This window comes from Danio aesculapii, chromosome 4 (genome assembly GCF_903798145.1).
Source record: "Danio aesculapii chromosome 4, fDanAes4.1, whole genome shotgun sequence".
Classification (NCBI taxonomy): domain Eukaryota; kingdom Metazoa; phylum Chordata; class Actinopteri; order Cypriniformes; family Danionidae; genus Danio; species Danio aesculapii.
Window position 1 is genome coordinate 21,509,065 of NC_079438.1, and position 16,161 is coordinate 21,525,225.

At 42.0% G+C, this 16,161-nt stretch overlaps 5 non-coding genes across 5 annotated transcripts; 3 read left to right on the forward strand and 2 right to left on the reverse strand.

The window, feature by feature from the left end:
- Nucleotides 1–4,328: 4,328 nt before the first annotated feature.
- On the reverse strand, nt 4,329–4,402 carry trnan-guu (transfer RNA asparagine (anticodon GUU)). Its single transcript has one exon. It is a non-coding gene; the product is annotated as a tRNA-Asn (tRNA).
- Nucleotides 4,403–4,510: 108 nt separating this feature from the next.
- Nucleotides 4,511–4,583, reverse strand: trnak-cuu (transfer RNA lysine (anticodon CUU)). Its single transcript has one exon. It is a non-coding gene; the product is annotated as a tRNA-Lys (tRNA).
- Nucleotides 4,584–11,932: 7,349 nt separating this feature from the next.
- On the forward strand, nt 11,933–12,005 carry trnak-uuu (transfer RNA lysine (anticodon UUU)). The gene has a single exon. It is a non-coding gene; the product is annotated as a tRNA-Lys (tRNA).
- A 1,377-nt stretch (nt 12,006–13,382) lies between these two features.
- trnas-aga (transfer RNA serine (anticodon AGA)) lies at nt 13,383–13,464 on the forward strand. The gene has a single exon. It is a non-coding gene; the product is annotated as a tRNA-Ser (tRNA).
- Nucleotides 13,465–13,662: 198 nt separating this feature from the next.
- On the forward strand, nt 13,663–13,734 carry trnah-gug (transfer RNA histidin (anticodon GUG)). Its single transcript has one exon. It is a non-coding gene; the product is annotated as a tRNA-His (tRNA).
- Nucleotides 13,735–16,161: the final 2,427 nt, after the last annotated feature.

Sequence of the window (16,161 nt, forward strand, 5' to 3'; positions counted from 1 at the left end):
TATTGAAACATTATTTTCTGAACTATTTAATTTTGTGCCTATTTATTTTTTTGAAATGTACTATAGCAAAACACAACCAACTAAAGAAACAAGCAGAGAAACAGTTAAAATGACCAAACATTTATTTAAAATTAGTCACAACCAATTATTTACATTTACAATATAATAGCTCAAAAGCAGTGCAAACAAGTGCAAAAGAAGAGAAAAAAATTACACATAAATAAAGCAATTTACATAAATAAATGTTTCTTGGAATAAATAAAAATAATACAAAATGTGCAAACAAATTAAACAAAAATAAATAACAACACAAAATGAAATAAGCAAAGATAACTTCAATTGTAAAATAAATGATAAAAACAAATAAATTAGAAATGTACATTTTTTTAAATTATAATTTAAAGTAAAAAAAAACTACAAGTAAAACAAAAGACCCCTGAAAATACTTAAATGTCAATATTAAAAATAAACACTTCAGGAAGTGTCCAGGTCTTCTGGAACATTTTTATTATTTTTCTCCTTTTTTAATTCTTTCCAACCACTGCTCCTTCGGCAATGCCTCTACAGAGTCCAGTCTCCGCTGTTCTAAACTGCCTACATTTCTTACATGTATTATGCTGTACTTTGCGGGTCAGTTTACGAATGGGAGCGACAGCAGTACCAGGTGTGGATGGAATGGCAGGAGGGGCAGAAGGGAGGCCAAACCCAAAAGCCGGTGGAGCAGAAGCCAGCATAGACCCGTGTGAGGCCACTGGCATCAGCATGACTAGTTGAGTCCCTGGTGGTGGAGCAGGAATAAGTTGCCGTTGGGCTTGCTACATCTGAGCAGGTGGCAAAGCTGGTGGGTCTGACAAAATGGTACTTTTTCTTTTTAGTTTAGCCTGGCCCACAGTGCTACTGGGCAAGTGGTACTGGTGAGCCGGGCCTGGCTGAGGTGGTGGAGATGGGGGGCGCACATTGGCAGGCAATAAGGGGTCAGCCGCCACAGACAAGCGGCTTGGAAGTTGCAGCCCCGCATCACAGCTGCTGTGACCTGCTGTTTATCTTTTTTATTATGCCACTGTACCAGGGTGGTGTGACTCACATCCACCAGTTGAAGGTTAGTCTGCTTCATCACTATAGCATTGGCCAGAATGCTGCGCCTGATTTTTCTGTAGTCTGCCAGGATGAGATCCCATCTGGACACTGTGCCGGTCCCCTTCTTTTTGGGTGTTCTATGTATGGCACAGAGCCTGACAAAAAAAGTCTCAACCAAGCGACAGCAATCTGGCCACTGTGCAAGTGGGGCAGAGGTGGTCAGGGCATGCCTCTTCAAACTCTCCACTCCTGGGGTAAACTGTCTCTTCTTCGGGGACCTAAACCTCCCAGTGTCCAGCTTTGCTTGATGCCTGGCTGCAAACACCACCCTCTGCTTGTCATAGTCCAGCAGGTTCTGCCAAAGAGCAACAATATTGCTCACCTAAGCAGAGAAAGCAGATAATACATGCCAAATGAGAAAGCAAAATGTGCAAAAGGTAAGCAAGTATGACAAGTTAAAGAGTGAACAAAGAGTGGGTTTATATTCCTTACCTGCTGGTTGGTGAGGACAAGGGAGGGCTGATTCCTCAGGTCCACAAGATAATCTGCCAGGCTGTCCACTCTGTCCATACCTGGTACACCTGAGCCATCCACAGCCTAAAAAAATTAAAATAATAATTATAATACACACACACATACACACACATATATATATATATATATATATATATATATATATATATATATATATATATATATATATATATATATATATATATATATAACAAACATAGGCACAAAACACAGATTGTTGATGTGTTAGATGCGTAAACATAGATAGGTTACAAGATATTTACATACACCAGACTCAGATGTCGGAGTGCTTTGCTGCAACATGGAGGCAGCAACCAGGGTGGCAGAGGCATCAGGCTGGGTGGAGAGTTCAGTAGGTTGGGTGGAGTGGGCAACAGGTTGGGAGAAGGCATCAGAGAAGATGGTGATTGCAGCAGTTTGGGAGGAGGAAGCATGCTGGATGGAGGGGGCTGGGGGTTGGGTGGAGCGTGCAGCAGCATCCAGGGTAGTGGAGACAGCAGACTGGGTGGATGCAGAAGCAGGATAGGCAGTGGAGGCAGCAGCCATGCCGGTGAAAACAGCAGAGGAGGTGGCAGTCAGAGTGGTGGAGGCTGGAGGGTGGATGGAGGAGGTCGCAGCCAGGTCAGTGAAGGCTGGAGCATGGATAGAGGAGGTAGTTGCCAGGGCAGTGGAGGCTGGAGGATGGATAGAGGAGTTAGTTGCCAGGGCGGTGGAGGCAGCAGGGTGGATGGAAGAGACAGCAGCTGGGGCAATGGCAATGGGCTCAGAGGTGGGTAGGAAGTGGGAGGAGATGGAGAAGTTTGGGTCATCTGAGAGACTTGGCAAAGTTATATCATATACTTCGTCCTCCCCGAAGCCCTCATCTTTTTCCCCACCTTCATCCACATCCTCCAACATTTCCTCTGTTTCCTCTAAGTCTGGGTTCAATGCCATGGGCTGTCCAGTCTGACTCAGGAGGTAGTCAACACCAAGCAGCTCTCCTACAAATGGAGAACAAAAAGACACAGACATATACGACTTATCATATTTAAAGCATTCCATAATAATACTACAAAGACTTTCAATAATATCTAGACTTCTGTATTTGCCACTCACCGCATGGTTGGCTTTGGTGATGCAAACAAAAATAAAAATAAATAACAATGAACACCCCCAAACCAAAAGTATTATGCACATAGTTAAGTGTAGGACATACCGGTGTATATATTTTTGTGTAAACTTTATTTTGTTTTTGGCTAAGAAATACGGGGGGAGGGAGCTGTTGAAGCATCCAAACAACCGTATATACAGTGTATATGCATGTATATTTAGATACAGTTATTAATTTAAAGACACGTTCGAACAAAATCAATGATTTCTGCAAGTGTATCAAAAGTCTGCAATGTTAAACAGGGTGCGGGGTCGTGAACTTTGACACTATGCACAAAAACGTGAACTTAGGGTGACTTTTGTTAAAGTTCTTGTCATAAAATTATAAATCAGCATTAGGAGGCAAAGACTGACATAACAAAAGACTACAATCGACAAAACAACTTTTATCAGTAGATATAGACGTTGACAAAAATAACTTACCTCTATAGGTTATATGATGATGTGCTCTCGTCAGAAGACAGCGGTGTTGACATTCATTTGTATATGCCGCGACGCGATTGACTCTCATCCATTCTCAATATGGAGAGCGAGAGCGGCGATTGGCTCCCGTCCATTCTCACAATGGAAAGCGAGTGCGGAGATTGGCTCTCGTCCATTCTCACAATGGAGAGCGAGAGCAACGATTGGACGAGGAGAGAGACTGAGACAGACGATCCTGATCCAGGTAGCGCCACAGAGACTCAGACACCAATGCGACTGTAATAGAAATGCTGAACTTTGTCACAATAGGTATGCTTGAAGAATCCAAATGATAGCTGCCGAAAAGAGAGAGAGAAAGGTAACAGAAACACCCAACGTGGGGCTCAAACCCACGACCCTGAGATTAAGAGTCTCATGCTCTACCGACTGAGCTAGCCAGGCTTCTGACACTTTCTTTCTAGTCACTGTTTTGATCAATACCTTCCCTACCTGTGTAAAGTTTGATGCTGTTTTAAAGTCAACTGAAATAAGTAACTTGGGCAATCCAGGCACTGGACAACAAACTTCTGCTAAATCCTGAAGTCAACTTGTAATGTTAGACAGCACGTGGCCCAGGATCATGCCCGGTGCATGTGTTAGCAGTTGCAAGGCAGTAAAAGCCTCCGTTCGTCCCTGGATGGGCTCAAAGCAACAACCTTTCGGTTAACAGCTGAACGCGCTAACCGATTGTGCCACAGAGACTCAGACTAACCATACCAACTGTGGTAGAAACGCTGAACTTTGTCTCACTTGGTCTGCTGGATGAACCCAAATGAAAGCTGCCGAAAAGAGAGAAAGCTAACAGAAACACAACTTGGGGCTTGAACCCACATCACTGAGATTAAGTGTCTCATGCTCTACCAACTGAGCTAGCCGGGTTTATTAAACTCTCATTCTAGTCACTGTTTTGATCATTACCTTCCCTACCTGTGTAAAGTTTGATGCTGATTTTAAGTCAACTGGAATAAGTAACTTGGACAATCCAGGCACTGGACAACAAACTCCTGCTAAATGCTAATGTCATCTTGTAACGCCAGACAGCACGTGGCCCAGGATCTATGCCCAGTGTATGTGTTAGCAGTTGCAAGGCAGAGAAAAGCTTGATTCGTCCCTGGGTGGGCTCGAACCACCAACCTTTCAGTTAACAGCCAAACGCGCTAACCGATTGCGCCACAGAGACTCAAACACTAACGCAACTGTGGTAGAAATGCTGAACTTTGTCTTGATAGGTATGCTCGATGAATGCAAATGAAAGCTGGCGAAAAGAGAGAGAGAAAGGTAACAGAAACGCCCAACGTGGGGCTCGAACCCACGACCGTGAGATTAAGAGTCTCATGCTCTACCAACTGAGCTAGCCAGGCTTCTTACACTTTCTTTCTAGTCACTGTTTTGATCATTACCTTCCGTACCTGTGTAAAGACTGAGGCTGTGTTTTAGTCAACTGGATTAAGTAACTTAGCCAATCCAGGCACTGGACAACAAACTTCTGCTAAATCCTGATGTCATCTTGTAACGCCAGAAAGCACGTGGCCAGTGTATGTGTTAGCAGTTGCAAGGCACAGAAAAGCTTGATGGATCCCTGTGTGGGCTCGAACCACCAACCTTTCGGTTAACAGCCGAACACGCTAACCGATTGCGCCACAGAGACTCAGACGCTAATGCAACTATATCTTCATAGCTAGAGCTCAAAAGGAAGTTCCCTGACCAGGAATCGAACCCGGGCCACGGTGGTGAGAGCGCCGAAGCCTAACCACCAGACCCGTGGGGTGCTCCCCTGTTTTCAAAGGCTGCCCCAACTGCTAGATTTTTATTAACGTCTACTACAGCTACACCAATCGTAAACCCAGCCTACTTGTTGCAAAAGTCCCTACCACTTAGAAGTCATCCAGCCAACTTGCAGCGTAATCTCTTCCACTTGTAAGTCTCTGAGCTGTAGCAATACCTAAGTGCTCTGATAAAACATGCATAAAAGAAAGTATGGCTTTTAACCTCCTCCTGGAGAGAAGAGAGTCTCCGACCCTGGATCTCAGGTCTTCTATGGAGGGACTGTCAGGAATCCTGTAAGAGCATCCCATCCACACAACGTCTTGCTATAAAACAAAGCAGAATGTGTGGTGACGGAACTCCAGGTTGACAGAGCCTTGTCCTTGTTTCAAACAATGTGCTAACAAGGTGCTGAACGGAATGCCAGTGGCACAAAGGATAACGCTTATGACTATGGATCAGAGGATTCTAGCTTAGCAATCGTAAACCCAGCCTACTTGCTGCAAAAGTCCCTACCAGGCCCAACCCTGCTTTTCTTCCGAGTTCAGATGAGATCAGGCATTGCCAGGGTGGTATGGCCGTAAGCGAGAGCAGCCGTCAAGAGTTAGCTATTTAAAAATAGGCGCAGCACCAGGAGCCGAGCGCAGCTCAGCTTGCATTGACACAGCACCGACAGAAACAAGGCCCTTGTCCCCTCAATTGTTTACCTGTTTTTTGTTTTTTTTTATGTTTCTGCTCCGGGGCACCAACAGCTCTTGCTAAGTTAAACCAGCCAAGTCACTGTACCCACTTTCCCCCGAATGGAATCAGGGGAAGTGGGTAGACTGACTTGGCTGGTTCCAGAGTTCAGAGAGGAATTCAGAGGTTGTTTTTTTTTATATTTTGGGAAGTGTATTAGCTGCCAAATGAAGGAATTTAAAAAGCTTACAGCACCTTGTATTCCCAGGTGGTCTCCCATCCAAGTACCAACCAGGCCCAACCCTGCCTTGCTTCCGAGTTCAGATGAGATATTATTTTTTATTTTTCATTAAAATCAAATATTTACATTTTTATTAAGAAATGATCACATCACACAAAAATCACATGATACTTACAACACTCATTATTAGACTTCATATTTTTCCCATAACCAACTTAAAATGTTGTCCTTGTATTCAACCATTACGTTCCCTTTTACCATCATTTCTATAAATACATCCTCCTTTTCTTGTACTATAAAATAGTTGAATATCAATTTTACAGCCATCTCCATTCTGTTTTTAAACATACGCCATATATCCACTCTCTTCCCATCATGTTTAGCCATATTTCTCCTTATCCATATCACATACTTAGCAATTGTTATATATAGATTAACAGCATACATACCACATTCATTTTGACCAAATAAATGTTTTTTTTTCCCAGTTCTTTTGTTCATCCACATATATGTCCCCTATTAACGATTTAGCAATTTTCTTAAATTTTTCCATAATTCCTCCAACTTTTCACAATAGAAGAACAAATGCAATAAACCTTCCCCTTCCTTTATACACACCTTACACATTATATCTTGTTCAATTCCCATTTTACACAATCTCATTTCTGTTAATATGCAATTATGTCTCAATAAATAATTACAATTTTGTAAAATTGGTTCCATATATTTCATTCTGACATTTGCCCATATTTCTTTTTCATTTAAATCCTCATATCTTTCCTTCCAGTAGTTGAATGCTATAGGTCTTATAAAAGCCTTTGATCTAAAAACAACATAAAAACTCTTAACTGTACATAAGCTCATATTGATCTTTTCTCCATTTTTTTCTTAAAATAGACCTCTGGTAATTCTTCCTTATCCCCCAACTCATTTTTTCAATCCAATCTTTTGGTATTGCTTTTTTCAAATCATGATATTGTCTTTGTAATTTTGTTTTAACAACTCTTTTATAACCATCCTCCACAGCATCTACAAATACTTGTAATGGTACAAATCCTTTTATCACTTCATATAATACATCTTTAACTTGTCTTCCATCCCACCTTTCCTTAAAATATAATTTTTTTCCTTCTCTTAAAATATTTGGATTCTGAAAAAGTGGTTGTTCTACAGTCTGAGCCCTTTCTTTTGGTATAATCAACACATTTTCTAAAAATTCTTCCAATGGATCTAAGACCTCAACATAAAATCTTGGCAGACCTGCTGTCATCCATTTTTTCATTTTCATCCATAAAACATTACATCCCATATCAAAATGTCCACATTTCTTCAAATAATAGTCTAACACACTTTTCCAAATCACATCCATTTTCCCTTCCAAAAACCTTTGAATAATCTTAATTCTTAATGTTTTCATTTTTAAAAAGCTATCTAAAAGTCCCAGACCTCCTTCTTTTACCTCCCCAATCAAAGTATTATAAGCAATTTTGGCTCTTCCATTTCCCCACAAAAACTTTAAAACTACATCCTTGATTATTTTATAGTATACTTCAGGCAATGCAGTTACACTCAACACATACCAGACCTTTGACAACATTAAAGCATTTAAGATTAATACTTTCTCTTTTAACGTCAAATTTCGAGCTTTCCAAAATCTAAGTCTTTTCTCAATTCCATTTAAAACTCCCTCCCAATTTAAAATATCTGCTTTATTAGAATCCATCCCCACCCAAATTCCCAACATTTTTGTATGTTGCTTTTCTTCTTTAAGGGGTATGTGTTGTCTTATTTATTCTACTCTTCCCACCCTCATGCATATACTTTTTCCAACATTAACCTTAGCTCCTGATGCTTTACAATATCGCTCTAAAATCTCCATCGCCCCTTTAATACTCTGAATATCTTCAACCAACAATGTAGTATCATCCGCGTATTGATACACAGCTTTTCTGTTGTCTTTTTCTTCTATTTGTATCCCTTTAATGCTTTTATCTGATTTTATTGCCAATCCCAGTGGTTCAGTTACCAGTGTGTATAATAAAGCAGACAATGGGCATCCCTGCCTTATTGATCTTGTTGGTTGAAGACATTCTGTTAAAAAGCCATTACATTTTATGCATGTTAAAATATCTGTAGAAAAAATCTAAATCCATTTCCTAAACTTTTCCCCAAATCCAAACTCTTTAAGAACTGCAAATAAAAAATCATGCTCTACCCAGTCAAAAGCTTTCTCTAGATCTAAACCTATTAAAAAAAACTTTCTCTTTTTCTTTCATATAGTCTATTGTATCCCTTATACTTTTCACCACATCTGTTATGTTTTTTCCTTGCACCCCATAAGCCTGTGTCGTTTTAATTATCTTGGGTAAAATTATTTTTAACCTATTTGCTAAAACTTTTGCTAAAATCTTCATATCTGTATTTAACAATGTTATTGGTCTAAAATTCTTTAGATCTTTTTTGTCCCCTTTTCCGCCGTATATCATTTTTATCATTCCTATTCTCATCTTTTCACTCAATAATTCTTTAATAAAAACCTCTTCATAGATCTCTTTTAAAATTGGTACTAAAATATTTTTAAAATATTTATAAAATTCATTTTTTTTGCCATCTACACCTGGACTTTTTCTTGGCATTAATTGCTTAATAACCACCTCTATTTCTTCTTTTTGAATTTCTTCATCACAAAATTTTTTGTCTTCTTCGGTTACCTTTAATTTGATCTGTTATATAAAATATTCTTTCTCTTCTTCATTTGTTCCTTGTTTTTTGAACATATCACTATAAAAATCCTTTACTGTTTTTAAAATCCCCTCAGTTTCTGTTTCTACTTTCCCCTCTTTATTTAATACCTCTTTTATTAATTCAGCTCTTTGCCTATTGCTTTCCAAATTAAAGAACTGTGTAGATCTTTCTCCTTCTACTGCATAGTTTGCTTTACTTCTTATTATTGCACCTTTGCATTTTTCTTCTTCTATTATTTTTACTTTTCTTGTAACCTTACAATTTCTTCAATATATTCGTTTCCCTCACCCTCTGTCCCTTTTCTTAACTCTTTATCTAGCTTCTTTCTTATTTCATTTTATTTTTGTTTTTTCATACATTTACTATATTCTATTAAAAAAAGTTTTTAACCTCCCACTCAGCCATTGCTCCTCCCAGTGAATTATCTTCAATTTCATCTCGATTTCCCGCATTACTCTCTGTATTCTCAATAATTACTTTCTCAACTTCACCAATCTTTCCCAACTCTGTTTCATCCATCATTTGCCTTGCTTCCTTAACAGTCTCTGGGATTTGTGTAACATTTTCTTTCTCCATCCAACACTCACATCTTAGCATCACCTTTCTGCAATCCAGGCATTTCACTGCATCGCAATCCCTTGTGAAATGTCCTTGCTCCTCACACTGAAAGCATTTAAAATCAGGACAGTCTTTAAACACATGTCCAGGACCCATACACAAGCGACAAGTTTTCACTTGACGGTCATGCATAATTCGGAAACATTGTGTTCCTTCTTCAGAATCAAATTTTGCACTGTTTGGGAGTGATATCACCTCCTTCGGGAATTTAACCCTTAAATACCTTGTACCATCTGCAATGTCTGTACCCGGATACATTCGCCTTCTGATATCAGATGCAGGTGTTACTCCCCAAAACTTTCTTTATCCAGAATTTCATCATCCTCAATATAAGCCGGCAAATGTATAAAAGATACAATATACTCTCTTACTTGTAAGTGTCTTACTTCACAATTCTTCCCTTTTATCATGAGTCCATCTTCCAAATCCTCGCCGTCCTCTTAACTTGGCAGAGTTATTTCACATTCCTTTTCCTTTCTTGGTCTTACAGCCAGAACCTTCCCTTTTCCTATCTTCTCAGTCAGAGCCTTTATGATGTCTTCTGCTCTAGCATCATTCACTTCTGTCATATGAACAATCACTGTAGCTTCTTTAGTATAGATCCTTTTATCGCCCATTTGTCCGTGTCCAAAGTGTTGTTCTACTTCCAGTCCATTATCCAGTTGCCCTCTTCGTTTTCTATCCATGTCCATATCTTTACGTTTGAGTCCTTCCACATTTGCACTCATAACAGAACACAAACTTCCCAGACAGCAAAGTGCTGCTGGCAAGTGGACAAAATTATCAAAAAAAGAAAAACTAAAAAAAACTCAAACTTTTTCTGAAAAAAACAAACAAACAAAACAAAAATCGAGTGATCCTTTCTCACTCTCTGCCTACCACTTCCTTTTCTGCAAGTGCACTATTGCCCTCTAGCATTCCAGGGTGGTACGGCTGTAAGCGAGAGCAGCTGTCAAGAGTTGGCTATTTAAAAATAGGCGGATTCACGTCGAGGAGGCAAGAGGAGGGTTGAAAACTGGGCTTGGACAGCTTTTTCTTCATTAATATTCCTTAATTCTTCATCAGCCTTCGACTGGTCATCAGCAGTAACATGAACAGTGCACACAGAACATTATTAGCATGTTTTGCAGCAAACAAAGCACCCCATTCAATCATACACATAGCCCAGCTTTTACTCCACAAAATGTCAGCTTGCCCTTTCATGAGCTGCATCCAGTCAACCCTTGCAATGACATTCAAACCGGGGGAGCTCATTACAGTGAATACTGGGAGACAGAAGATGAGAACTCCACCACTGCAGAGTGAAATTATTGACCTCTGTTTTTTTTTGGTGAGGTTGTACCTTCGAACGCTTTATCCAACCTCAAAGTCAGAAAGAGATGGCATTTTGACTTTTTTTTTCGCTCACACAAAGAACTCCTCTGTCGAAAGCTTTTAATTTCTACACTTCTGTGAGAGGATGTCCGCAAGCGTTGGTAATATAGTGGTGAGGATAGCTGGCTTCTAAGTAGATTCCCAGCCAATGTATACCTTTTGGCTGCCGTAACATTACATGGCCAGGCGCCACTCTTGTGAAGATGTCCCATGACATGTGGGTAGATTAGTGCATCTTGAGATGGTTGGGATCCATATGCTGGACATGTTTTTCAGTGCAGAACCAAGACAAAGAGGGCCTTGGTTGAAAGCATTCTTTTTTTGCTCTTCTGGCACGAGACATCTGCAAGCAGTGGTGGTATAGTGTTGAGCATAGCTGCCTTCCAAATAGTTGACCCGGGTTCGATTTCCTGCCATTGCATTTCCTTTGGCTGCTGTATATATCACTTAGTCTGTTGCCACCATTTTGAAAGGCAACAGCTAAAAAGTAAAAGACAAAAAAAGGGCCTCCCCGTCAGGGAATCGAACCCTGGTCTTCAGCGTGACAGGCGGAGATACTGTCCACTATACTAACGAGGATCTGCAGTGTAAGAGGACGCTTAGGAGGAGTAAGAGCTCCTCTGGCAAGAGATGTCTGCAAGCGTTGGTGGTATAGTGGTGAGCATAGCTGGCTTCCAAGCAAAAGCCATTTGCACGTAGGTGTAGATCACTGTCTAGGCAATAGGAACATAGGTAGGTGGGACAAGTAAAATTGAAGGATGTTCCTGCAAAATGTTATGTCGTCTGTACCGAAAATAGCTGCAAATACATACTTACGTGCCATAGTCCAGCCCCCATCTGAAAAGTGGCTAAATGCATGATGAGTTGGCCGAGTGGTTGAGGCGATGGACTGCTAATCCATTGTTCTCTGGATGCATGGGTTCGAATCCCATCCTCGTCGTTAAGAGAGCCTGGTGCTTTCGTGGAAGTTATCTTACTCACACCATCTTCGTGCTTCGAAGCATGTCATGGCAAAATTGAAAGTCATCTTACCGAACATAATTGCAGAAACATACATATACAAATAATAAAAAAAATAAATTCCATCCTGGTCATTCGTTTAAGATAACCCGGTGTTTACGTGGAAGGTAACTTACTTGCACCCTCTTCGTGCTTCGTACACCTACAGCAACCATAAAACCAACCTCACAGTAACCTGTTGTGTTTTAGCAACATCTAAACCAACCACAAGTCCAAACCCCACCTCACGGTAACCCTAAACCTTGCCAACTTGCGAGACACAGCTGTGGAGCCCGGGTAGCTCAGTTGGTAGGGCATCTGACTTTTAATCTGAGGGTCCAGGGTTCAAGTCCCTGCTTGGGCGTGTAAGGCTCTTCTTGTGGAGCCACAGTTTTTGCCAGTGAACTATCGCTTGCTGAAAGTTTCATCTGGATGCACAACACGTGTACTAGGCATGAGGACATTGCATTGTAGCCGCAGCAACCCCGCTTCGAATCAGGGTCACGGCAGGATTCCTTACGGTGACATTGGCATCACGCCCCCCTCTTGCCACCTGTTTTGTACAGCCCACTTTTCAGTGCACGCTGCTACTGTGACACGTCACAAGCGCTAAAATCTAAGCTAATCCCCCAGTGATCCCGGATAACTCAGACGGTAGAGCGTCAGACTTTTCATCTGACGTTCCTGGGTTCAAGTCCCTGTTTGGGCGTGTAAGCCAACTTTTGTAGAGCGTGGAGGATTCGGATTTCTACCTTCCTATCCATCTCAGCATGAATCAACGTTTATCCTTTCCTCATCATCTTGTTTCTCATTATTTTTATATAATTATTTGATTATCTGAATGAGTAATTAACTTTGAATTGATTTTAACTAATGAATAAGTTAACACATTGCTTAATATAAGAACGTTCAGTGCGTTTGCCTGTCTCTTTATAACTTTTTCAGGAGCCACCAAACTAAGTCAGAGGTCACGGAGGCCTTGAGTGGAGCTGAGGGCTGAGGACCGGAAGCAACTGTCTCCGTTGTTATTTCTAAGAGTTAATACTATCTAAAATGTCTTAAGGGATCTTGCTGTTTTTACGGTTAATTCTTTTAAGGTGATTCTACTTTTTATTCAAGATAGACTTTGTGTAGTAAGGATATGACTGCCTGAATGTAGATTATACCAGTTTTTAACCAGTTTTGATAAAGACGGCTGAGACTACACTCAGCCTCGGATAAGAAACAGATTATTCTTTAAGTGTGTGTGTTCTATTTGATTGTGGATCAGTTTCATAGGTCTGGAGTCAGCTCTGAACAGTCTAGTGGATGTCTGACGTTTATGCTTGAGATACTGTTCAGAATTGTACGCACGCACCCCACCTGGACATTTTCCTAGTCTATCTGTGTTTTATCCAATCAGGTCAGAACACCTATATGCGTGACGCAGTTAATGACCTTATGTGAGAGTAAAATTGTTATTGATTTGTGATTGTAAGCAGAGCGGCCTAGGAAGTCATGGCGAGTGTTGAAGCTGGCTTCTGCTGATGTAACTGCAAACTATCTTCAGTAACCTTTATTTATTTATATAAATCTCTGACTCCGGCTCTTCTTCGTCTGACAGACTGGTCATTCTTTGGGTTAAACTGCATACCATCCCTATAAGCGACATCTATTGCTGGTGAGCTCTTGCTTGCTCTACATGTCATTGGGCAGCACGACCAATGCGCCAGGCAAGAGCACAATGGAATGGTCAAGCTTCGTAGTCGTGGCCGAGTGGTTAAGGCGATGGACTAGAAATCCATTGGGGTCTCCCCGTGCAGGTTCGAATCCTGCCGACTACGTCCAGGCTGCGCGCAGGATTTAGTTTGCGACTTTCCTTGATTGTTTGCAACCCCAGTGTTTCTGGGGAAAAGGGATGTGCTGGTAGGCAAAAGCAACAAAAATAAAACCGCAGCGCGCGCAAACTTACTGCCCTGGGGGCCCTCCATTTTCAAAGACGTATGACAGAGAGCGAGGCTCCAGCGGCTGTCCCGTAGCTCGCCGTGATCGTATAGTGGTTAGTACTCTGCGTTGTGGCCGCAGCAACCCCGGTTCGAATCCGGGTCACGGCATGCTTTACAAGGTGGCATTGACGTTGCACTCTGTGATGCCATCCGTAATCTCCAGCCTCCTTTTAGTGCAGGCTGTGCTAATGGCACGTCCTGAATGTTTACGTTTCCTAAAGTGTGGAAGACTAGGGATTCGATATGAGCAGCGGGTCCTTTGATGCCAGCATGCTGTGTAGGTAAGCATTGATCAAGTCACGTTTCTAAGGAATGGAAGGAATCGTTTCAATGGTTAAGTCTCCATTTATTGCCACAACAACAGAAAGACCTTCTGCAGTTGTCATTGATCTTTTTAATGTCTCCCACATGACATAGAGTCCAAACTACTGTGTTTTACTGACGTCTACACCTACAACAACCATAAACCCAACCTCACAGTAACCTGTTGTGTTTTAGCAACATCTACACCAACCACAAGTCCAAACCCCACCTCACGGTAACTTTTGCGTACCGTAAAGGTCTGCGCCGACCACAACCCTAAACCTTGCCTACTTGCAAGGCACTGTCATGGAGCCCGGGTAGCTCAGTTGGTTATTGCTAGGCGGTTGCTAAGGTGTTGCTAAGTGGTTGCTAAGGTGTTGCTAGGTGGTTGCTATGCGGTTGCTAAGGTGTTGCTAGGCAGTTGCTAAAGTATTGTTAGGTGGTTGCTGAGGTGTTGCTAGGTGGTTGCTAGGCGGTTGCTAAGGTGTTGCTAGGTGGTTGCTATGCAGTTGCTAAGAGGTTGCTAGGCGGTTGCTAAGGTGTTGCTAGGCGGTTGCTAAGGTGTTGCTATGTGGTTGCTAAGGTGTTGCTATGTGGTTGCTAAGGCGTTGCTAGGTAGTTGCTAAGGTGTTGCTATGTGGTTGCTAAGGTGTTGCTAGGTGGTTGCTAAGGTGTTGCTAGGTGGTTGCTAAGGTGGTTGCTAAGGTGTTGCTAGGCAGTTGCTAAGGTGTTGCTAAGTGGTTGCTAAGGTGTTGCTATGGGGTTGCTAAGGTGTTGCTAGGTGGTTGCTATGCAGTTGCTAAGGTGTTGCTAGGCGGTTGCTAAGTGGTTGCTAAAGTGTTGCTAGGTGGTTGCTAAGGTGTTGCTAGGTGATTGCTAGGCGGTTGCTAAGGTGTTGCTAAGTGGTTGCTAAGGTATTGCTAGGTGGTTGCTGAGGTGTTGCTAGGTGGTTGCTAGGCGGTTGCTAAGGTGTTGCTAGGAGGTTGCTATGCAGTTGCTAAGAGGTTGCTTGGCGGTTGCTAAGGTGTTGCCAGGCGGTTGCTAAGGTGTTGCTATGTGGTTGCTAGGCGGTTGCTAAGGTGTTGCTATGTGGTTGCTAAGGTGTTGCTATGTGATTGCTAAGGCGTTGCTAGGTAGTTGCTAAGGTGTTGCTATGCGGTTGCTAAGGTGTTGCTAGGTGGTTGCTAAGGTGTTGCTAGGTGGTTGCTAAGGTGATTGCTTGGTGGTTGCTAAGGTGTTGCTAGGCGGTTGCTAAGTGGTTGCTAAGGTGTTGCTATGCGGTTGCTAAGGTGTTGCTAGGTGGTTGCTAAGGTGTTGCTAGGTGGTTGCTATGCAGTTGCTAAGGTGTTGCTAGACGGTTGCTAAGTGGTTGCTAAGGTGTTGCTAGGTGGTTGTTAGGCGGTTGCTAAAGTGTTGCTAAAGTGTTGCTAAGTTGTTGCTAGGTGGTTGCTATGCGGTTGCTAAGGTGTTGCTAAGGTATTGCTAGGTGGTTGCTAAGGTGTTGCTAAGTGGTTGCTAAGGTGTTGCTAGGTGGTTGCTAAGGTGTTGCTAGGTGGTTGCTAAATCGTTGCTAGGTAGTTGCTAAGGTGTTGCTAGGCGTTTGCTAAGGTGTTGCTCTGTGGTTGCTATGTGGTTGCTAGGAGGTTGCTAAGGCATTGCTAGGTGGTTGCTTAGGTGTTGCTAGGTGGTTGCTAGACAGTTGCTAATGTGTCGCTAGGCGGTTGCATACAAGACATTGTGCCCAGGAGCCTCTGAATTATTAATCCGGGCCTGGTGATGGGAAATTTAGATTTTTAAAGCGGATGTTAGGACTCAACATTATGTCGTCAGCAATAGAAACTTCAGTCAGTTAAAAAAATCACCATGATCTGAAAATGTCTTACAGTAAAGTTTTGCAACCCAACTAAAAAAACTAAACACCAGCGAAGAAACTCAACACAGAGACACATAAACACCTACTGCCAGCTAGCGTTTCGGAAGTGTATTGCAGAGCAACAGAAACAGTGCGCAGAAGTATAAGTGCACGGCTACACGCAAGGCTTGCGCCGTGGATCACGCTGATCCCTTGACACAGAAGTATAAACCAGGCTTCATGGTTCAACATAAACTGCAACATGTTTCTTCTGGTTTTGTTGGAGAGAAACTAGACAGAATGCCTGAGTCTAAAAACGGCAGCATCGCTGACCTTGGATTTCTGTCAAAATATGGTTTCAGTGCCCTTGCATTCTTCAT